Raw genomic sequence first — 25,850 nt, 5'->3', positions numbered from 1 at the left:
CAGGCAAGTTAATGAACAACACACACACACATACACATGTGCACACAGCAGCAGCAACAACAATCTATGGGGTGGGGGGCAGGGGTAAGAAATGAGAATCTAGATTTGCTACCATATATTATCAAATATGTCTACTTATCAAAAAAAAAAAGTAAGCTGTTCCTTGTGCCTGAGGCAATGATGATCCTTAATTCCATTCCTGTTGGATTAAACATCTGGATTCCCTGCCATAACATCTGTTGCCACCTATAGCTAGAATGAAGTGTTGTCTTGAAACCTATTGTACATTTAAGAATAAACTTTTGTAAAAAACGAAATCATTAAAAAAGAAAGTGTTGTTAAGACAAAACTTCCCTGCCTAGCTGACTATAATAATCAAATCTTTTTTGGATTCAGAACATGAACAAGTGATGGAATTTCTGCAAGAAGGAGTCAAAGAAACATTGTATCATAGAGCACTTAGAGCATACATGTAGGAATCAAACGTTTGGGATAATACTTGCTGTAGGAATGATTTTTCACAAAAGACCAGAAGAGAAAGAAATACTCAGATTGTTACCCCTTCCCAGCCTGAAATTTTAAATTACAGAATTTTTTTTTGAACAACTATAAATGAAATACTATTTTCATATTATTGCCTGGTGATTTAAGAATAAACAAAAAATTATTTTATTTAAAATAAAATCTGTTACAGCAATCACACTGCATCTGATACATATAAGAACTTCTATTTGCCACTGTATCAAGTGGCTAAGAGAAAAAAGAAATCACTATTTTTGAGAACTGAAGTATTTTTCTATTTTCAAGTACAAAGAAGTATAGTTAATTTAAAGATTTGGTACAGAATAAGACAATTAAAATTCTATTGTCAAATAATAGATAAATTCAAAGAGTTGAAATATGCTAGCAGTGTCACTAGCCTTGATCAGAGGAACTTTCAGATGTGTTAAGCGTGTAAGAACCATCTTTAGGGGCTGAGCCCAGGAATAAAATCTGGGATTCTGCCAAGACTATTCCTCCTGCAACACAAGGCAAAGCTTTTGTGTGACACAACAGTAGATCCAAATTTCTTGCCAATATCATGTACCTTTATTTTTGCAGCATATGAATGAAATCACCCTGCTCTTGGAAAGTCTGTTAATTCTTAAGAAATAAACCAAGGAAAAGGGAGTAGTAAACCAGTTCAAGCAACATTTTGGTTTTTGTGGTTGTATATTAAAAAATAAAATAGTAGTTGATGAGAGTGATAGCTAAAAAAAAATGGAAATAACTAGACTGACTTCCATGTGGTTAGAGCTACATTTGATGAACTTGGGTCTACTCAGCATACCTCTGCCTCCCATCCCTGCCCTTCTCATAGCTCCTCTTCTGCAAATGAGTGCTTTATATTGCAAAGGCCACCAAGTCCAAAAACTATAATAGCTTTCCTTATTTTGCCATAATTTTTATAACTCCTATCAAGTTCAAGTTTGGGGGCACACGTAACGAACTGAAAAAACTAAGAAATGCCAGTCTTTTAAAGTTTAGCAACATGTAGGCTTACATAAAACACTTTTTTAACGTTTAAGGCCAATTTATTTTGTAAATTTTCATCTCCTATTTGAAATCCTTAACTTACTATAAATATATATGTATCTTTAAAAGTGATCAGTAATGGGCACAAAAGCATGAAACGTATTTTGAGTTCTTTTCAAGAAAAGATATATCTCTCCTCTCTATCAAATAATGCTACCCCTTCCTAATGACAAGCACTTCTTGAAGAGAACAACAATATCAAAACCAATCCTATTCCAAAATATATCATTTGTAGAGACAAAAAATAAAGCTTGAATATTAACTTGGAATTTATATCATATTAATTTTATTCAGACATAAGTTACCTAGTGAATTAAAAAGGAGCCACTTACACAACCAGGTGAAACTGGATAAGCAAAAGAAAATTGTTCATAAATGGGCAATATACTAATTAGTATTCTGTTCTGCTTTAATTAATTTAAGAGAATCATTAGCTAAATCAACTATGTAAAATATAATTTCACAGTATTTGAAATTATGTAAAACTTTTCTTTATATCTAAGATATTTTAAAACTTGCCTATAATTAGTTGGATAAACTGTTTTTTACAGATCTCATAAACTGTAACCCATATTCTGTTCAATTATTACAAATATTGAATTAGGTTCAATTTAATAAGACTGTACTATATTTGCAGTATTAACTAAGTCAGATATGGAATTATTATATTTAATTAAGGTTTACTTTAATTTTAAGATATCATCTTAAACATTTCTGGTTTGTCTTCAAAATCCTTTATTTTTTCAGTTTTCTATATGGACATTTAATAGAACATGCCACTACCTTTGCAGTTGGATTTTACTACTATCCTTTATCTGAACTGAGAAGTACTAGCCAACAGATCAAATAATTAAGAGGTTATACAATTTGAGGTAGCATCTTCACAAATCCTTTACAGAAAGACACCATGTCAAAAGTATGTCAAAATTCTCACTAAGCTAAATTCTGACAATCTCTGTCAAATTCAGAAACAATGAATTTCAGTTAAAAATACGTAACTTATATTAAATACATTCTCCTTAACAGCTTTTATTTTAAAAACACCTTCTACCCCCAAGTACAGTTAATACTTCTGTCTAAACCTCATTCTCTTCCCAGTTTTCTCATTTTTATCATATTTTTTCCCCATTAAAGTAAGCATATTGTATTTTGGTTTCTTTTCTCCCTACTCATTGTTCAGATCAGCATTTTAAAAATCTTTTAAGCAATGCTGTTCAAAGAAAACAGGCTATATGAAGCTAAAGAAAATTCCCTAAGTTCAATGTTTTTCAACCTGAGATCATTTTCCTGGACCTATTTATTAAAAATCCACGCAAATCAAACACTACAACTGTAAACAGCTACAGAAAATTGGAAGCTTAAAAATAAAGCCGTTGAAAACACTTCATTACACACCTTCTCTGTGAAGCCCTTTGTTTCCACTGAAAACCATACTGGAATCCTTGTATAAAATAAGTTGCCTTCTGGCTGTCAATAGCTCTACAGTCAGTAACTGAGGGATCCAGATGTCTGCAGTGGTTAAAACAAATGTTCAGCAGTGGGTGCTGATTCCGCTTCCCTCTGTGTAAGGTTTTTCACAAAGGCAGCAGAGTAAGAGCTCACATAGCAACAGCACTCACAGCTGATTGGATGGAGGATACGCTCTGCCGCCCCTGCTCGCTAGGTCCACTACAGCTTCCTGTCTGCTTGGCAGCAGTATCTTGTTGTCTTTGCTCCTCTTACCAACTCAGCTGTGTTTAGGCAACGTGAAAGGAAAGATCAGGAGAACGATAATGACAAAGTATTCTAGCATGAACCCCTAAAATGTGCATCTCTGGGTGCTTTTAAAAAGGAGAGAAATTCATAGGGCAAACATTTACTTCAGTCAGTGTTTCACATAAAACTGAGGACAAAGAGGGGTAGTGGAGGGAATCAATTTATTACTTCGCATTTCAAGTAAATCAGGCTCTACCAAGTGAAACCCTCTGAAAACAAAGAATACAAAAATTTTCGACAATTAGGATAAAGCATCAACCTCCATCTACCTAGAACTATGAATTACTTTACAACAAAGTTCACAAATTCCAAGAAAATCACGCAGGACCAGTTAGATAGTTAAAATGAGACAGGGCCTAAAAATAGTCCTCCCTCAAATTTATGCAGTGCCTTTTAAGAGGGCAAGAAAAACTGAGGTTAACAGATTGCTTAGAAAAAGATTTTAAAAGGAAAAAATAATTGCTTAATAAACTCTGGCAACAATAAAAGATTTAACTAGGTATCTGCATTAATAATATCTCTTCTTACATAAACGACAATGACATAAAATATAAAACAACGACACTGACCCTGGATTAATTTATTTTCTCTATCATAAAAGTATCTGGAGACAGGAAGGCATAGGAATTTTTTTACCCCTAGGTTTCAAATACTGGGCTTCAATGTACCAATCTACACTATCTCCACAAGCTTTAACAACAAAAACAAAAATCCATCCCCAATTTACGAAGATGTTTGGGGGAGTCAATGCAAGTGTAGTAGGAGATAAACAGATATGAAGAATCGGAAAAATTCCTCATTTAGGAAATATTTCCCTTGAACTTCACACAAGCTAGGATAGTGTTTTTCAAATTTTTAAAGCAATGGAACCCTTTTAATTTGCATTCTTCCAATAAAATGCATTATTAGTGGTGGCATTAGGATTTCTATACAGGAAGGGTTTGTGGGAGTAGGCAGAGGCAACAGCAGAAGCATACTGTTTATTACTCAGATCTTTGTTTATGTGGAGTGTCTTGTGGGTAGGGCAGAGAGGCTGATGGAAATGTTGGCACTACTAAAGCACCCCATGAGCACCATGAGGCTATTTTTAAATGAGAGGCTACAAACAACACTGCAGTTTCATATCAGCCCCAGAATCTACAAAATTCCTACCCTTGAAAAAGCTTTTAGGATCTCTGGAGTTCTACAGTATACAAACAAGAGATATAACCTGTAAGAGTTAAATCTTATTATTACCTTAGTGTAAGGAAAGAACCTGATCCTTGGCTCCACAATTAGCCAGAGGGAGAGCTGCTAAGCCCTCTGAGAAATAAAAAGAGAGAAGATGTGTTTAGGAGCACAATAACCGCTGAGCTAAGTGACTCGGAGAAAGAATGGCATAGAAGAGAGAACAAGGACGCTGGAGTCAGGCTGACCAACCTGGGTTCAAAATATGAATCTGCCATTTACAAACAGTAAGACACTATACAAATTACTTAACCACTCTGAGCTTCAATTTTTTAATCTATAAAATGGAGTTAACTCACAGGACTATTGCGAAGGCTAAAAGGTGCTCTTTGCCAGCCAGACTGCTTTTTTGGTTACTAAGTCTCTTCAAAACTTAGGGTCTTTGCAAATACTATTCTTCTTTTGCTAGGACTGGTCTCCCACAACCCCTTCCATTGATAAGTCTCCATTAAATTTCTCTTCCCCGGGGCAGCTTTCTGTGAGCCAAGACTAGTCTCAGGCTCCCTGTACTTTTTTCTTAGTACTTAGCTCACAGAATGTTAAATAATTATTTGCAAAAAGACTGGTTGGACATTCTCCTCCACTACACTGTAAGTGCTTTAAAGGGAGGTACTACATCTGTCTACATTATTGCTTACCTAACACCATGACTGATTTATATTCCACATACTATTTTATTTGATTTCATAACCTTGGGAGGTAAATACAAGTATCATTATCGGCATTGTTCAAATAAGAAAATCAGCTCTAAATGTTTATTTACACAAGTCATACAACTAGAAGTCAAAGGAAATAAATTTTTTTAAATTTTTGGATGAATAACTTTATAATTCAAAATTAACTTCTGGGCTTCCCTGGTGGCGCAGTGGTTGAGAGTCCGCCTGCCGATGCAGGGACACGGGTTCGTGCCCTGGTCTGGGAAGATCCCACATGCCGTGGAGCGTCTGGGCCCGTGAGACATGGCCGCTGAGCCTGCGCGTCCGGAGCCTGTGCTCCGCAACGGGAGAGGCCACAACAGTGAGAGGCCCACATACCGCAAAAAAAAAAAAACAAAAACAAAATTAACTTCTTCCTTCCAGTTAGAATTCTTAAACTTTTTAATTAAAGGCTAATGATAGCCTGTTTCTATAATCTAAAACTACTGATTAACATATATAAAGAGAACTTATTGAAAAAATATTAACTTTAATCAGAAATATGTAATTATAAGTGAATAAAATGAACTGCAAGAGACATGCCACCTTAAAAAGTAAAATCCAACCGAGAGATTTATTTAGTGAAATGCTTCCTCTGCTACCAGTTTTCTAAATGGTAAATAAATTTCAAAATGGCACTTTATATAACTCTGAAGAATGCTTGCTTTTTTTCCTGGGTCATCTTGGTACACAAAGCTATAAATAATCTCAACAGTCTACAAGTTAAGAATCTGAATAGGACTTCCCTGGAGGCACAGTGGTTAAGAATTTGCCTGCCAAGGCAGGGTACACAGGTTCAAGCCCTGTTCCGGGAGGATCCCACATGTCACGGAGCAACGAAGCCCGTGCGCGACAACTACGGAGCCTGCACTCTAGAGCCTGCGAACCACAACTGCTGAGCCCACATGCCACAACTGCTGAGGCCTGCGCGCCTAGATCCTGTGCTCCACAACAAGAGAAGCCACCGCAATTAAACAAAAAAAAAAAAAAAAAAAAAAAAACAAGAATCTGAATAATATAAAATGCTATACTAAGTGCTAGTCTCAGGTTCTCAATTCTCAACACTTAACCACGAAAAACCCCCTTTTTGCCCAGCATGGTCATAACTGTACTCTCCATAGACCAGTTCAAGAAATATAAATTATTTATATTATACTAATGTAAGGAAATAAATAGGAAAGCAGATCTTCCATAAGGGTTTTCTAAGGTACATATTCCAAATATAAAATGGAAAAATTTGAATTATCAACTGTTTCAGACCGTTTGTGTCCTCTGTTAGCAGAAATAATTGGGAACTATCTACTTTTAAGATACCTTAGATATAACCCTGCTAGCTTGGACAGTTTTTAAACAAAAAGATATACTTCTAGAAGAAAAAAAGAACCCTTCAAAGGTAATGATTACATAGCTGCTATATATGTAGGCCCACGGGCCAGGCATGGGGCTAATTTCTTTACATGCCCATCTCTTCTGACTCTATGGTAGTTAACTATCCTGAGAGATAAGGAAACCGGCTTGTAACCTGCCCAAGTAAGCAGAACTAAGTGGGCAAAGCCAGGAAGTAGGTCTTCCTAAATCTAATATGTGTGCTCCTAACAATTCCTTTCATAACTACATTTCCATAAGATAAATATGGCATCACATATGAATAAAGTTTAGATACAGAAATCTCAAGTTAACATTTTCCACTTATTACTCATTCAATAACCACCACTACAGCCCCATTACACCTCAGAACTGTCATTGATACACTAATTATAATACAGAAAAACAGGATTTGACTGCTAAACAGGGAGCCAGGCTGTAGCAATAGTGAAGGCACAATAAAAGATTCAATCTGTAAAACTTCACTACTTTATGGTCACAGAACACATACCTGATTCAGAGAAAGTATAAAGGGAGTATTATACAAATGAACATTGAACCAGGAACCACAGATCTGGGCTCTAGTCTGAACTCTACCACTAATGAGCTTTGTGATTTTAAGCACTTCTCTGAAATTGCTCACGTCTAAGTCAGGAATCTTTTTTTTTTTTGCCTGCAATATTGGTATGTTGCAAGGATCAAATAGGACAAGAAACAATTATTTTGAAAACAGCAAAATGCTACACAAATAGGATATTGTCATCCCTGGTGGTCAGTCTTCTACGGGTTGGCACAGTAAACATGTTTGTACAAAATCCAGTGTAATTACTGAAAAGATCCCTTAAAGCAGCAACACATAATGGAGAAGAGCCAGACAGTCTAGCGTTCAAGTTCTTTCCACTTAACAAGCTGTGCTATCAAATTATTTAACCTACCTCAGTCTATTTCTTCATCTGTAAAGTGGGAGTAATAATTTCTCTAAGAGTTATGAACCATCTAGTCCAATACTTGCTCTCAAGCAATTTAAGTGTCCTCTTTTCCTTTGCAAACATCAGTTCCATAAGATGCTACTAAAGAGCAAATGTACATGCATACACACATACACATACCAAGAAATAAAGGGCAATACATCAGTAGTATCCCATATTAATAACAGTGGGGATAAAATTTAAATCTTGACTACCAAAGAAAGATTTTTATGACACTGATTTTTTTTTTTTTTTTTGCGGTACGCGGGTCTCCCACTGTTGTGGCCTCTCCCGTTGTGGAGCACAGACTCCGGACGCGCAGGCTCAGCAGCCATGGCTCACGAGCCCAGCCGCTTCGTGGCATGTGGGATCTTCCCGGACCGGGGCACGAACCCGCGTCCCCTGCATCGGCAGGCGGGTTCTCAACCACTGCGCCACCAGGGAAGCCCTGACACTGATATTTTTTAAGTTCGTTAAATGATGTCACTTTGACAACACGTTTCACAGCTCACTAACTTATTTGCAAGAAAGACTAAACAAAACTAAATTTTACAGTTTGGGGAATTACTGAAATTTATGGTTTTTCTAATTAAATCAGAGTTTTTATTCAAAAATTATGCTGTCAGGTCACTACTGGGATAAATTAAGCCATAAAAAGCGATATTAATTTCCACTCACATGGAGATTCCTAGTGATCATTATTGCTGAAATGATTATCCAGTGATTTGTATTTATTATGACATGGTACCAATAAGCCAAGTGGCCAAACAACAATCCAAACATACTGTGTTTTTAAGAGCTAAAACACTTCTTAAATTTAAAATATTAAAATGTACCTAAGAGACTTAATTGGGATTCTCGTCTTTCAAAAGATTTGGGGTTATGATGACCTACATTAGTTCCAGGAGCAGAGCCTTGTTTACAAAATCTAAGATCTTGGAGAGAAGAAAATGTTCTAGCCTGTTTTTTGGCATCACTCATACTACATTGTTTAAAATGAGCTAGAACAGGGATTATTTATAATCTAAGCTAGTGGACAAACACTCTAATAATATCCACACACTAGTCAGATTTAATAAGTATCAAGATCAGGTATAAGAATCCATTTTTAATATCCTATAGTACTTGGTCGTAATAAAAATATCATTATTTTTTTTAAAAAATTAATTAATTAATTTTTGGCTGCATTGGATCTTCATTGCTACACCTGAGCTTTCTCTAGTTGTGGCAAGCAGGGGCTACTCTTGGTTGCGGTGCGCAGGCTTCTCATTGCAGTGGCTTCTCTCCTGTTGCAGAGCACAGGCTCTAGGTGGTGGGCTTCAGTAGTTGTGGCACGTGGGTTCAGTAGTTGTGGCTCGCGGGCTCTAGAGCGCAGGCTCAGTAGTTGTGGCGCACGGGCTTCATTGCTCCACGGCATGTGGGATCTTCCCGGGCCAGGGCTCGAACCTGTGTCCCCTGCATTGGCAGGCAGATTCTTAACCACTGCACCACCAGGGAAGTCCCCTATCATCATTATTAAATATGTGCCAGGATGCACATGGGTTCCCCTTTACCTATACCCATATTTCTTTAAAGATATGATCTAGGATGTTGTTAACCTTCTGCTATTATAAAGAATGGTATGTTTGATTCATACCATCAACCTAGAACCAATCAAGGTTTTTTATTCTGATAAAATGATATTTTAGTAAAAGTATTTCCATACACATAATGTATCTTACATTTACCTGTCCCTTAGATGATCACAACTTTGTGAAATAAAAATGCAGAAACAGAATCACCTAACCCAGGTTTAATTCCAAGTCCTGGTTTGTTTTGTTGTTTTTTTTTTTTTCCCCACAACTAGCCATCACTGGTAATGTCATTACCTCTACTAATTATACCAATAGTCACACAAATGACAGATTCTGCATTTAAAATTTTGGAGAATGTTAACAAAAATCTAGTAAAGTAAATTAGTTATGTGGAATTAAGACAACCTCATGTAGCTTTAAGACTCAATTGCTAAGCCCTCAAAGTTTTAATAATTTACTTGCATTTTTAAAAATTTTGCTAATTTCAGACTATTTCATATAGTCTTGTTTCCAAATGATATAACAACTCTTCTGGCTACCTGTATCACTGCAAACTCTAATGTATCTAAAACTGAATTACTTTTCCTCTGATTAGGATTCACCATTATTATCACTCCCAATTTCCTAAGCTAACAAACTTCGGAGAGAATAAAAATAGCCACTGATTATGTGTTTATTAAGTGCCTGATACAACCACTTTACTCAAGTTATGTCATTACAACAAACCTATAAAATGAATACCATTATTGTCTCAATTTTAACCAATGAAGAAACTGAAGCTCAGAGAAGTTAGGTAATTTGATCCAGCTTACATAGAGCAGGTGACAAAACCAGAATTTTAACCCAGGTCTTTCTAGTTCTTCTAAATGCTAAAATAATCTGCAGGATTAAATGTGAAATTAATTTAAGGGGCTGGGATTATTATTTTCTTTTTAAATGAAACAGGAAAAAGAAAAGATGAGCCACCATTGCATGAGCAAGATTGAGTAATGAGTTTTGCTTAGGAGGAGGGAATGTTGTTATAAGGCAGCAACTTCAGCTGTCTTTGTGGGCAGTCAAAAAAATGTTGAACCTACTGCTCCGTTTGATACTGCCTCTCAGTTACCACCACCCCTTAATTTTCCCAAATAGGTGTTTGGTTCTACCTTATCACATTCAACCAACATGGACTTTGGGAGCATATATTAAAGGCTGATATTAAGTTTTACCTAGTTTGAGAAAGAAGTAGTTGCTAGAGATTTACCACCAGAATGCATGAATTCTGTAACTACTAAATACACTTTTTTGTGTAGAGGGAGAGTTTTTTCTTCACACAAATGCTACAGTCAACCTCTCAAAGCTTTCTACTTTCAATACAATTTCAGTTTACACAATTATTTTACCCAGCAAGCCAGTGCAAAGTACTTATACTTTGCATACCTTAATAGTTTCTAACCTTTTAGACCAGGAAGGTTTTAGTTGCATCGCCTAGAGGGGAAAATCAACAAGGCCTCATGAACTAAGCACCTCAATTGAAACCTGCACTTACTGAGAATAAATTTCCATTCCTTATTCTCAAAAACGAAATAAAACAGAACACATACATACATACCCTATATTCAAACCAAAAATATTTGAGACAACCACAAATAGAAAAGGGTAGTGGAACGACAACGTTCTACAAGTCTGTGCAGGCCATCTGATACTCTCTTCCTCTGGGCCAGTTCCCCTACTCCCCACCTGCGCCTCTTCCAAAACAGCACAGGGTAACCTCCAGTCCTGATTTGTCTGTTGACTCAGGGAAAAAAAGGAAAGACTACATTTGACAACAGGTTCCATAGAGCAAAGATCATGTTAATTCTTGCTCATGATTGTATTTCCACCACATATGTGCCAGGCACATAGCAGGCGCTCAATGAATATTTGTTTCAGGAGAAGAGAGGGAAAGGAATCTAACTGTCCAAAGTTTTATCATATTTAACAGTAAATTCTAAAAATGATAAGTCATTTTATCCATATACTATGTAATCACTAATTTAAAGTTTATTACAGAAGGCACTGTTCATAAGAATTCAGATGACTTTGAATAAAAATTTTTTTTGCTAAAATATGTGCATTTTGGTAGAAACATTTTAGAAATCAAGAATTTCTGAAACAAAGTCCAGGTGTTTTGTACCAAATCAAAGCAAACATTCCATGTTGTCAATCCCTTGATTTAGTACAAGAGTCCACATAAATTATAAAATATTAGATGCAATATCCTACAGAACACAGCTGAGGCAAATTGTCTGCCTTGAGCTATATTTAAGCTAGCTAAATACAGAATAAAATACAAGTTAATGGAAGACAAGATTTGAGTGCACTAGCAGGACAACAAAATGGCTAATAACTAGGGTGAACATAAAATTCTTTGTCCAAACAATGACACATTTAGAGTGAGACAACTGTGAAATAGGATTGAACACAAGCGCAACAGGCATAAAACCAGGACCATCCCAGGTAGCATTTAATCCATCCCATCCCCCAAGAAAATGTGAATTTCATGGTTAAAATAGATATATAAAATGGTTTAAAAAAAGATATATAAAATGGTTAACTTAATTTTTTTAATGTAAATTTTTTATTCCATGAAACTCACTGATCTGAGTCAAAATATAAAATTTATGATATTTTATGATATCTGAAATACTTTACAACTGTGCATTAGGCTTTTCAAATGTCCTTAAAATAAAAAGTTACCATATGCAGCTCACTAGTCCTAGCTTTCTTGTCTGAAGGGAAGGGAAAGAAAGATCAGGTCTTCACCCACAAAGCACTGACAGTGATTAAGCACACAATAGGCACTTAAATGTTTTCTCAAACATCTAATAAATGCCAGCTCTGAGCCCAGCACCGTAACAGGTGTGAGGGAAGAAGTCAGATGCTGTGCTGCCCTTGGAGAACAAATACTCTAGTGAAGGAAGCCCAAATTGTGGTATGTGTCCTAGTCTTCTTTCATTTCCTAAAGCATGCCAGTCTCTTTCTAAATTCAGGACCTCTGCACATACTACTCCCTTGGCCTGCAATGTTCTTCTCCTCACTCGTTACACAGCTAGCTCCTGTTCTCACCTCACCTTCTCAGAGAGGCCTTAGCTAATCATCCCAACCAAAGGGGTCTTTCTCCCTGCCCTAAGTTGTCACCCTCTTAACCTTTGTATATTTCCTTCAGAGCACTTAGAACATGTACTTACCTTACTTGTTGAAGAAATGTTAATGTATTAACAATAATAGGTAACATTTATTGAATATTTCTTCAGAATCAAATACTATTCTAAGCACTTTACATGGATTACTTCATTTAACCACTATGACAGTCCTTTATTTAGGCACTATTACTAGCCCTGCTTTTCACATGACAAAACTAAAGATGGATTTCCTCTATAATTCTTAATAATAAGCTTACACTATTTCTTGACTTTTAAATTTTAGGCATTATGTCTAATTTCTTTATATTCCTTTCTCTTTTTAGCAACCCAGTTTCAAGGATTAAATATTTCTTTCACTTTGAGTCTATGTATTACGATTTGACTTTCTTTTAAAAGTATGTATACATTACTTGAGAAGAATGTTAAAATATAATCACCTAGCCTTTGTTTCTTTCAAGTTCCTTGAGGAAGGCTGCATGATCATGATGTCATTTCTGATGCCAGAACCTAGAGGCAACTGTGATCTTGCTAGAGGTAACACAGTACAGAAAAATACTCAACTGGCTAGCAGGTAATTTAAGTTTTTACTTTTGTAGTTAGACAGGTTACTTCTTTTTGGGGGGGCCTTATGTTTTCTCAACTGTAAAAATGAAAGACATTCACACTCTCTAAGGACCTTTCCAAATCTGATGTCTAGCAATAGCATAACTTTTAGAGTAATTTCAGAATAACAAAAGCATTTTCATGTCCTGAGCTCTTCATAATGGAATTTAATCTGTACCACGATGTAACCCGATGATTTTTTTTTTTTCATTGTTAGTCATTCAGAGTCCCCTGGCAGATCCCTGAACTCTGCAACATAAGCTACAAGAAACAGCACAGGCCAGGGTTGTTATATGCTGGACTACAGAAACATGTCTCCAGGACTAGCATTCAACCAACAGAATAATTACCAAGATTTGAGTATACTTCCTCAAAGGCATAGGTATGTTCCTTATTCCAACTTCTGAAGAGCAAGTATACCAACTTAAGAACATACATGCCCAGAGAAACAATTTTTAAGAAAGGAGTTATGAATGATGGAAAATAAGATTTCCTGCTGTGCTCTTTCTACCACAATACACTGCTGAACAAAGCCCTCTTATAACCAAACTTTTTTTCTTGAAGCTTTGGTGTGAAAAGTGTTTATCTGGTTGGGCAGTGGAGAAGATATATGTTCATTCTCTCCTTAACACAGCTAGAAAAGCTTATCAGTATTGTGGGGAATCTCCTTACTCTTAATGCTCACATGCAGTTGGGAGGTACAAGGGCTTCTAATCCTACAGACTTCATTAAGTTTCTGCCAGCAATTGTCTGGAATGAGAGAAGGAATCTCCAACTTCATCCTGTGCTTTTCCCCTTTATTTGTTCTAACACACAGCTACTTTAAAATAAACTGTGCAGTTTAGTACTCTGACCAGAGAATATCATAAAACAATAGCCATGGTATTGTGTGCCATCTTAACATTCCCGAGAATTTTCATAAAAGGCAATACATAGTAATCCCTCATATATTACAACAAATGGTGGTGAAGGGAAAAACATATAGAGAAGAAAACAGCCAACAGTAGACATGAGTGTCAGGTAATTTTTATAATACCAGGTAATAATGTAATTTTGAGGGCTAAAAAACTGAATTTAAGACTGTCAGACATTCAATAATCTCTGTTCTGGTTTATAATGAAATTATATAAATGTACTGTCAAATTATTCTTCCAAAAAGTTCTCTTAATCATACAAAACAGTAATTAATGGTGCCCCACTATTGAATGAATGAAGCTCAAAGTCCTTAGCTTGACATTCAAAACCCGAATCCCCTCATTCCTAAGTAACCCTTCCAATTCACATTAGTCTACCTGCTAGCCCTCAAACATCTTTATTGCTCATGTCCTCTCTTCCAATCTTCCCCCTCTTAATCTCTGTAAAGTTTCCATCTATCCAAATCAAACTGTCTTTTAAGGCTCAATACAGCTGCTGTCTCTGCCAAAAGACAGGCTTTGCCCTGAAATTAATCATCCCAGCTGAAATTAACCATTCCCTACAAACTCTGATAGTAGACATTACTTTTACCATTTACTGTACTCAGTTACGAATATCTTGTATTATGTTTGTTTGTTTGTAGTTATCTCATTTGATCCTTCCAATAACCTTGAGAAGTGGGAATAAATATTCTCATTTAGAAACAAAAATGGACACTGTAGAATTAATTCTTAGTTATAAAACTAACAAATCACAGAAAAATAATGTAAAAAGTTTTCCAGTAATAAGTTTTATGCTGCACCACAAAGATATTAAAATGCATGCAAGCATTCATTCAATGACAAATATTTATTGAGCAGCTACTAAATGCCAGGCACCAGTCCGTGCATGGGGAAACACAGCAGTGGACAAACACCACTAAGTCCCTGCCCTCTTGAAGTTTACGTTCCTATTGGGAGAAAAACAAAAACAGCAAATAAATAAACATAGAACAGCAGGTCAAGTAGTGGTAAGGACTATGAAGAGTAATGCAGAGTCAACAGACAATAAAAGAACTGTACTCTTTTGATAGGATGATCTAGGAAGGCTTCTTTGAGGAGCTGACAACTGAGCAGAAAGTCAAATGAAGTAAAAGACAGTCATGAGACTCATATTCCAAAAGGGAACAGCAAATGCCAAGTCTCCATGGTGCCAATGTGCTTGTGGTGATTGAACAGCAAGATCGATGTGCCTAGAGTACAGGGAACCTTAGAGAGTACCAAAAAATGAGGTCAGATAGGTAGCATGAAGCTTCAGGATTAAAAATGGAATTCTTCCCAATGCAAAAATAATTTAAAATATAATTCTTTTCCAAATGAAAAAGTCTTAGAATTTCACCAATACTCATTTTCCTCTTAGATCTACTTAGTCCAGGTAATTTTTTTTAAAGCTAAATAAAATAAGGAAAAATCTGCTAAAATCTTAATTAACTGTCCTATTTACATGACCTAATTTTTTTTCCAGAAGCCAATCATTTTATTTACTTGTACCTTTACATATTCTTATGGTGTACTCCAAAAGCTTTCTAAATGTTGTTCAAACATCAGGGTCTAACTCCTTTTCTGTAACAGAAAGCAACTTACTTCCTTAAAAGGCAGTATGACTATAGACAATACCAGGACAACTAGAGAAATATGAATATAAACAGTATATTAGATATTAGCATTGTGCCAATAGACTTCTTGGGCGGGATAACTGTATTGCAGGTATGTAGGAGAATGTTTTTATTTTTAGGAGACACACAGTGGTATGATGGTAAATGTTTAACGACTGGCTCTGCAAAGGAAAAAAAAAAAAAGCCCTGGTTTGTAGCACTGCCAATTTCCATGGTGTAAATGCTGGTACCATTGCTGATTTCAAGCAACCAACTTGACGCAGAGCTGGGAAGAAATGTACACAATCAGCTTTCACATGCTGTTACCAGCCAGTTCCATACTGAAGTACACAGGGTTGAAGTGTCATGACATCTGCCACTTACTCTCAATTTACAGAAACAAAAAACAAAACAAAAAAGCCCCTATGTCTGTCTGTCTAACCACTTACCTATCTACTGACCTCCCACTCAAGAGAGATAAAACAAAAGTGGTAAGATGTTTACAATCCATGAAAAGTATTTGGATGTTAACTGTATGATTGCAACTTTTCTTGTGGGTTTGAAGTAGAGCAAGCAATGTACGGAAGTTTAAAGAAATCCTATGGCCAACTCTATTGTATACCAAAAAATTTGTTTGTATATCAAAAAATTTGGGGAAGTATACCAAATATGATATAGAGCTTTAACTTAAAGTTATTTTTAAGATCAAAACCTTGGAATTCCCTAGCGGTCCAGTGGTTAGGATTCCACATTTTCACTGCTGAGGGCTCAGGTTCAATCCCTGGTCAGGGAGCTAAGATCCCGCAAGCCGCACAGCGCAGCCAAAAAAAAGATCAAAACGTTTTTAAAAAAAGCAATTTGCCAATACTGAATGCAAAAGTTATACATTCTCCTATTCTCCTACTATTATGAATTTAAGTAGAAGTGACCCACTGGATAATGCAACAAACCATGATATGTCTTCACAAAAGAAAATGGCTGATTTGGTTAAAAAATGTAAAAGAATTCTCTAGATGTCAGAGTAAAGTTTTATCAATATAAATGGCCCGATTTCAGCTATTGTTATCAAATTTTAATTCCATTCAGAATATATAAGTTTAATAAGTGGGAAAATAACAAATGGGAACTTCATATTAATTTAAAATGTTAATTCCTAACTATAAACCAGTTGTGCTCTCAAAAAGGATGTTTTAAAGTCCAAATAAAAGTCATACTTTGAATAAATATTATTTATAAATAATAAATAAATAACAATTATAAAAAGTTGTGACTAGATTCCCAGGCTAGCCTACCAAAGGTTTCTTAACCTATAATATTAGCCCATTTCTTACAGCATCATGGAACAAGTGTAAATTCTGGGTCACAGATGCAGAAGGGCCATGCTCCAAGCACTGAAATCAATCCTAGCTTATATTCTAAAATAAAGAAAAAAGCAATTTAGGGCACCATCTGACCATTCTAATAATTTCCATCAACCTCCTTCTAGTGTCCACCCCCACCCGAATCTCTTTGCCTTAACGCTGCTCTAAATGCTCTTAATGGTGTATGATCACCCAGAAATAGTTGGTGTGCTCCAATTACCTACTTTCCCTCTCCCCTTGCATGCACGTTACAGATGTGTAGTTCAGTACTTGTTTCGAGTTCCTCTAGTTGTATATTCCAGAATACAAGGTTCAGAGTGACAAACAATAAGGGCCTATCGATCTCTTATGCCTTTTATGATTAACTTTCACAACAGAGTACTGAAATATTCATTTCCTCAGTGCAGCTGATCCAAGTTGTGTATCCCTGGAAATAAAACACTCACCAATCTCTATCCTGTGCCAGGCACAAGCTAGGTGCTGAACCATAGGTTCTCAGTTTGTCTTTCCCACAATCCTTAAGGTTGATGTTATTAGAACAAAATGAACTGAAGTTCTGACAGGTTATGTAATTTGCTCAAGGTCATTTGGCTGATAAGTGCTGAAGTTAGAATTTCTAAGTTTGACCCTAAAGCCTTAGGGTCTTAACTCTTCCTTTTTAGCATGCTGAAATTTGAACTAATTTTATAACAAAATATGCCCATTATTTCAATAATCCTGAAAAATGTATAATTAAATATACATTTATTAATCTAAATGGATCTCTTGTTGGTGTAATTTCAATCAGAATAACAAGGGGAAACTTTAAAAACAGTAAAAACCAGGCACTGTGTGAATGGGTAATTTTAGACAGAATGAACCCACCTAAGATACACTTGGGAGCACCAGGCTCTTTGCTCATCTGTACAGATGATCCTGTCCATAGGGCAAACCAGTCAACATATATAGCACTTCACACCTTATAAAGTTCTTTGACACATTATCTTACCTGAAACTCAGAAGCAACACTTTGAGCCCAGTACAATTTACAGATGAGAAAACAGGCTTGGAAGTTGACCCAAGTCACAGAACCTGTAAGTGACAGAATGAGCCCCAAATCTAAACTCTAAATCCTTTGAGTCTTTATCCTACTTATACTCATAAATCTGAAGTTATCCAACAAATTTAATCTCTCTTTCTTTCAAAGAAAGAGTAACAGGAACAAATTCAGCATGGTGGTTGGAGAGCAGAGAGCTACCAGAAGATGTCTGTGTGTGGATCATTTGTTAAGTAGATGTATATAAACTGGGGACTACCTATACCAAACAGCTTTTGCCTACTTCTTATTTTACAGCATTTTATTTCAATTTAATCAATTTTAAAATATAACCTTTTTAAACTTTTTATTTTACATTATAATTTATCAACAATGTTGTGATAGTTTCAGGTGTACAACAAAGTGATTCAGTTATACATATACATGTATCTATTCTTTTTCAACTTCTTTTCCCATTTAGGTTGTTACATAATATTGAGCAGAGTTCTCTGTGCTATACAGTAGGTCCTTGTTGGTTAAATATAACCTTCTTTTAAGGTAAGTTATGGGCAAATATATCTTAAATCTATTTTTTTTAATTAGGTATAAAGTTGTGATAATAGACTAACAGTCAATAATCAAACAAATTCCTAAAGTGAGAGAATTTCAGGTGGTGACACTAAAACAATCAATGATTGCTAATCATCTGCTTCTACTCCTATTTGCTCCACAAATATTGGGATATACTAGTGATTCATTCTTTCAGCAAATATATATTAAGCACCTCCTATGCACCTACCATGTATAAGGCTAACCGTTAGGTGATGGAAATATAGTTGCGAACAAGAGATAAGGTTCTTGTCCTCATGGAACTTAAAATCAAGCTGTGGAGACAGACAATAAGCAAAGAAAAAAATCACAAAATGTGGTAAATGCGGGACTTCCCTGGTGGCGCAGTGGTTAAGAATCCACTTGCCAATGCAGGGGACATGGGTTCGAGCCCTGGTCTGGGAAGATCCCACATGCCGCGGAGCAACTAAGCCCGTGCGCCACAACTACCGAGCCTGTGCTCTAGAGCCCGCAAGCCACACTGCTGAAGCCCGCGTGCCTAGAGCCCTCGCTCCGTAACAGTGGAAGCCACCGCAACGAGAAGCCTGCACACCACAACAAAGAGTATCCCCTTTTCGCCATAGCTAGAGAAAGCCTGCATGCAGCAACGAAGACCCAACACAGCCAAAGATTTAAAAAAAAAAAAAAAAATGTGGTAAATGCTATGAAGGAAACAGACTGCGGAGACACAGAACAACATAGGACACTAATTTAATAAATAATAATAACAGCTAGCATTAATTGAGCACTTTAAATAGTCAGAGAACATCTCTCTGAAAAGTGATATTTAAACCAAGGTCAGAAGAATGACAAAGAGTTACCCATGTGATAACTAGGTAGAAAGGCTTTTTAGGCAGAGGAAATAGTGCACACAAGGCTGTGAATGGTCATCAAAAACCTAAAAGCTGGCCAATGGCACTGGGCATGCTGAACAAGGGGAAGAGATGCAAAAAGCCTTATTATAATTTTACTGGATGAGTTTCTTTTATATGAAAAGGAATATATGAGAAATCTCAACTCAGGTTATTGCTAGGTCTGTCTTTGGTATTACACATGGATTAATGTCCAATATTTTGACTAGCTACTGGCATTTTTAGCCAGTCCATCCTGTTTCAGTTTAAAAAGAAAGTCTGACATAATCAATGTCAGATTTTTCACCCATTTGAGCAAAGACAGAATTAAGTATTAACAAATTGACTTTGGTTTACCTACTAAGAAAGAAATACTGTTTCCTGGTACTACAATTTTGCTTTTTCATTTAAAAAAAAAAAAAAAAAAAGTCTCACTTTGTTATAAAGCTGAAACTAACACACCATTGTAAAGCAATTATACCCGAATAAAGATGTTAAAAAAAAAAATTAAAAAAAAAAAAAGTCAGTATTAAATTAGAATTTCTAAGTTTAACGTTCCCTTAGTTTTTAAAAACTTCAGCCTTAAATGGGGGAAAAATACTACCATAATTAGGTGCAAAGTTGAGAAGGACAAAATAATAAATGAATATAAATATTCTTCATTTAACAACTAATTTTTTTCTATACTTGTTCATAATACAGAATGCTTAGGCCCCATGGGTTTCTTCACTTTTTGAAAAGGAAATCAGCTTTTGAGTCACTCTCCCTATGTACACTTTAGCCTCTCGATTCTGCCTTCCAATTATCTTTTTTCTCATCCTTCAAAGAAATGACAGTGTTCCACCCACTGAATCACTTCCTTCTTACTGAATGACAGGCAAAAACATAGGGAACCTCTATGTCAAGCCCTTTAGTACTCAATCTCAGAAGTTGTATCAAGCCAGCAATTATTTGACAGCTACTGATGTGTCAAGACCAATCAATGTAAATGGGTGAAAGATCAACAGTAGTCATTTTTGGACTTGAGATCACAGGGAGTATACAAAACATATACAGCTTAATTAGCCCCTTTCTTTTGTCCTCCCCAGCTTTCCCTAAATGATTGACTTCTTAATTAGAATATGTCCAATTGTAGCAAGAGCAGTTCACATTTGAATGTCTACTATATCCCAGCCATAGTTCTAAGCACATTACATGCACTAACTTATTTACTCAAAGTAACCCTAAGGCAAGGTACTATTACTTCCTCCATTGTAAAGATGAAGAAGGTGAGGCACAAATAAGATATACAGTTTTCCAAGATTACAATAATTAGTAAATCTGTTTTTCATTTTCCTCAGGCCTATTTTAAAACAAATTTGGTCCCAATATCTTATAATACTTTAATATAACATACTCCTACAAGTCAGAGGGTTAAGAGCATGTACCCAAGCTTATTTCAAATCTGGGCTAGCCCTCTTATTAGCTGCGTAACCTTGGGTAAGTTACCAAACCTCTCTCTCTGACTCAATTTCATTTATCTATAAAATGGAGATGACAATAGCATCTAATTCCTTGAACAACTGTGATGTTTAAATGAGTTACATATAGGGCTTCCCTGGTGGCGCAGTGGTTGAGAGTCCGCCTGCCGATGTAGGGGACACGGGTTCATGCCCCGGTCTGGGAGCGGCTGGGCCCAGTGAGCCATGGCCGCTGAGCCTGCGCTTCCGGAGCCTGTGCTCCTTAACGGAAGAGGCCACAACAGTGAGAGGCCCGCGTACCACAAAAATAAATAAATAAATAAATGAGTTACATATATAAACTACTTGGAATAGTGCCTGGCACATAGTATGTAGAAGAGTTAGCTGTTATTAGTAATAGTACCACACCACCTCCACCCCGGGAATTTAGCAAAAGCCTGATCTATTTAATCTAGTCAACACTTCTTTTCCTCTAACATCTGTCATTTGTATTGTCTGACTTACACTGGCTAACAATGAACTATTCTTAGCAAGTAAGCAACACATCTAACTCCCATGCTATTTTTTTCTAGTCCTTACCACTTCTTTCCTCCTATTTCAGTTGCCCAGGAAGAACTGTTTGAGATTAAAATGGTTTGCATTATACTCTAGGCAAGTTCGTAAGCCATCGCAATGCTAAAGCTAAAGCCTAAATTTGTAATACAATCAAAAAGGGGGTTTCTTAGTCTATTCAGCCTGCTATAACAAAATACCATAAACTAGGTGGCTTATAAACAACAGAAATTTATTTCTCACAGTTATGAAAGCTGGAAAGTCCAAGATCAAGACACTAACAGATCTGGGTGTCTGGTGAGGACCAGCTTTCTCATTAGGCAGTTGTCTTTTCATTATAACCTCAGATGGTGGAAGGGATAAGGGCACTTTCTTGGGTCTCTTTCATAAGGGCACTAACGCCATTCATGAGGTCTTCACCCTCATGATCTCATCATCTACCAAAGGCGCCTACCTCCTACTACTATCATTTTAGGGCTTAGGATTTCAACACATGGATTTTGGGGGGCACACAAGTATTCAATCTACAGCAGAGGGAAAAAACTAAGCATTCCTCTCAGTTTTAACCTCAAAAAATCAAATTGATTGGTATTTTATTCGTGGAACAGGTTTTGCACTAATAGTTTTTACTTAAGAATTATAAATGACTTACAATATGTATTCAAATATGAATTGAAACAAAGTATGTTTAAATTATTAATGCCTTGATGATTTCCTAGATGTTATAGGCCTTAACCTTTCGTAACAGTTGATAAGCTCAGACAACATTCTTAGAAATGTCTGATGAAGAAACTGTTTCTAACCAAAGCATAAAGCATAGCAAAATTGACATTTATCTTTGAAATTGAAAAGATGTTGATTCTACTTAAATTGTTAAACAATACCATGAACTTGGGACTTCTGAAACCTTGGGACTTTTTTTTTTTTTGGCAGTACATGGGCCTCTCACCCCTGCGGCCTCTCCCGCCGCGGAACACAGGCGCCGGACGCACAGGCTCAGCGGCCATGGCTCACAGGCCCAGCCACTCCACTGCACATGGGATCCTCCCGGACCAGAGCACGAACCCGCGCCCCCCCGCATCGGCAGGCAGACTCCCAACCACTGCGCCACCAGGGAAGCCCGCCTTGGGACTTTTGAAATCAAAACATAAGCTTATATTCTATTATTTTGAAAAATATTTTTATAGAAAAAATATGCATTCAAAAACATACAAGATTATAAATACCATACATTTATACCATAAATAAATATTAAATGTTAAAAACATAAAATGCTTTAATTGCTTCTATGCAAAGACCATACTTTAGACATCTCTTGAAACACTGGGCATTCAATATCTAACTAGGATCAGATCCAAACTTTACATCCTTGAGTACAAGGTGAAGTAACATTGTTTAACCTCTCCAGCTGCCCAGCTCTAGTCAGAATTTAAAAATATATTTCCAGGAAGCTTGGTCCACCCATGCCACCCCCTACATATAGAGGTTAAGATGTAACTGTAATAACAAATGACACAGAAATAAATTACACATACATCAAGCATCCTTTCATAGCTTTTGTATCTTCTCAGATAACTATACATTAAAAGCCTACTAAATCTGCTTGAGCCTTAGCAGGTTACAGGCTGTGAATGCAAAACGAAACAAGATACTGTTAGGTTATTGCACATTTGACTATTTCTTTACCTCTGTTGAACATATTTTATAACCGACCAACATATAACCACCTGTAATATCTTGTTTAACATGGTAATGATCATTTATTTAAAACCTACTATGTGCCAACCAGTGTCGTATTTCATTCTAACAACTATGAGAAGCTGGAATTATCCCCATTTTACAGACAAAGAACCTGAGACTCTCAGAGATAAAGGAAATTAATGAAGATTACACAGCTAGCAAGTAATGGAACAAGGATACAAATACAGGTCTGATTCCAAAACCTGTGCTAATGATAACATCAAAGACTCATCTTTGGCAGCATTGCACAAGTAATGTTATATAACTGCTGAAAAATTTAGAAAAAGAAAAAAGAGGAAAAAAAAGACTTACCTCAGACTATAGTAAAATTCTATTGACTACTGTGAAACATGGCCATTGTACAGTAACATGTTAATTATCTGGAAGTACAGTAGAAGGTCTTTTAATTTTCACTTAATCAACTAGCAAGATTGTCCAATGCTTTCCATATCTTCCATAGAAGCAAACTGACAGACATGAGCAGCTAATAAGTTACTTTCCAGTTGCCTGCACACTTCTATTCCTACTAGTTGAGTTGTATGCTTAAGTAGTATCTGGTGTTTCTTCCCAAATCTGCTTATGTGAATTTATTTTAAAACTATATAAATCAATGAAATGAATGCACAAAAAGGTTATTTCTGTGAAAACTACGTTGAATGCTTTGGAAAGCACATATTTTGATGAACATAATTTTGATGAATATATATTCCCTCTCCTCCCAGAACAAATTTCTGTTGACTACACAAATATCCTTGTAATTCCTGGTGTACACAGACACCTATAAAATTGTGTGAAACATTAAAAAAGAATTTAACACTTTTTAAATGTAAAATATTCCACCCTTGGATTTTTTTGCAGTCTTATTCCACTTTAAAGAAATTGAAAGTAGAAATCTTAGGTGTACATTTTTGGTGTGGTTTACATAGGAAAGATCATATCTAACACTGAAAAACAGACCCCATTTCACCCCCAAAAAAGGGCCTTGAGCCTACACCAAAAGACAAATGAAATAATTAAGGCTGTTATTTTTTCTGATTCCTCATTTAAACTTTTTAAATTAGCCAACCAACTACTACATGCAACCATGTAGGATAAGAGGGTCCTTTTGCACTTAGAAACTTTCTGAAGCACAGCTGTATACCACTAAGCAAATATCTCACAGTTTCTACACTAGAATTCGTATACTTTCTTAGCTTCTGAATGAATATCTGAAGGTTTTCCTATTTATTCTCATTTTTTAGAGAACTCAGTGCTAAGCATGGTTATCTAGTTCTTTATCTCAGAGACTAAAAGCGGTAAAATTAAAAGGAGACAAGAATAAGCATATTGACAACAAACACTGTTGACAGCATGGGAATTCAAAAATCAGATCTTAAAAAAAATAGGCTGAAGTGGTTTAAGCTAGAGGAAAAAAAAAAAATCTGAGTCCACACATCATGATTACAACTGAAAACATTTTTGGCATTTAAAGAGTAAAGTTTCAGTTATCCAGAAAATTAACTCATATAGAATAGCTTCTTAGATACCAATGTAGAAAAAGTGAAGTATTACTGTTGTCAAGCTCTCCCATAATTGTGCCTTGCCAACCACAGGTCAAGAAATCAATTCAATGAGTTATGCAAGCAATTTTTAACAACAGAAATAGAACAGAAAGTACAAGACCACACTGCACATAGTACGAGTAAGTATGTTTTGTGAAGTTTATTTCAGTATTTCTATACTACTTTGCAAAGTAAAAGATACTTCTTACTCTAGGTCCTGATCAAAAGAAAGCCATGGGCCTAAAGACTCATATTATAAAATATAGTCACAATACTAAACTTTCAATCACCTCATTTTTACATCATAATGCTAAAGATAGCTACAATTTTAACGAGAAAAAAGTCTCTTTTTTAGGAGTCTTGATGCATAAATGTATTTACTTTTCCTAGTAATCTATATTAATATATAACATTTTATTGTGTTTAGTACTAGTTTTGGCTAAAATATAGATTGTGTGCAAATACTATTTTTTTTAACTGCTTAGGGGACTTCCCTGGCGGTCCAGTGGGTAAGTCTCTGCCCTCCCAATGCAGGGGGTCCAGGTTCCATCCCTGGTCAGGAAACTAAATCCCGCGTGCATGAGGCAACTAAAAGATCCCACGTGCCTCAACAAAGACCTGGTACAGTCAAAATTTTAAAAATAAACAAACAAACCTGCGTAGGACCTTAAAGCGACTTTTGCAACAACCACAAAAACAAAAACAAAAAACAAATACCAACTCTGATTTTCTTTGCTTATTTATTTTGAGATGCAATTACCGACCTTGGTGCCATCTTTCCAAAGTCACAGATGAAATCTAAAAGTCTAAACTTGGCATTCTACACAAGCTACCTGCTTAGTAACAATATTCTTGCTAATACTTAATTCATACAAAGCTGATTTTAAGAAACAACCGAACACTTAAAACTAATCCACTAAATTAAGTATGGCTTTCTCCACTTCTTTCTAGTGCATTTTAAGACAGTATTACCAAAGATGTATTTTAATAGAAAAGAAAATTTGACTTTCTAATCCACTTTTAAAAAATATTTGGAAAAAATAACCAGTTTAATATATATCTTTTAAAAGTATTGTATTTTATTCTTTTAAATTATCATTTATTGATTGATCGATTGACTGCCATGTCGAGGCCTGCGGGATCTTAGTTCCCCCACCAAGGATCAAACCTGTGCCCCCTGCAGAAGAAGCATGGAGTCCTAACCACTGGACCGCCAGGGAATTTCCAATATCTTTTTTTTTTTTTTT

The 25,850-nt window shown here is 36.0% G+C and overlaps 1 protein-coding gene across 9 annotated transcripts in view; it reads right to left on the bottom strand.

Moving 5' to 3' along the window:
* ATOSA (atos homolog A) overlaps positions 1–25,850 on the bottom strand; it is an 86,272-nt gene that overhangs the window by 58,147 nt on the left and 2,275 nt on the right. The gene's annotated exons all lie outside the window — the stretch shown is intronic.

Source organism: Neophocaena asiaeorientalis, unplaced genomic scaffold (assembly GCF_003031525.2).
Source record: "Neophocaena asiaeorientalis asiaeorientalis breed wild unplaced genomic scaffold, Neophocaena_asiaeorientalis_V1.1 scaffold391, whole genome shotgun sequence".
NCBI lineage: Eukaryota > Metazoa > Chordata > Mammalia > Artiodactyla > Phocoenidae > Neophocaena > Neophocaena asiaeorientalis.
This window is presented reverse-complemented; position numbering and strand designations above follow the sequence as displayed.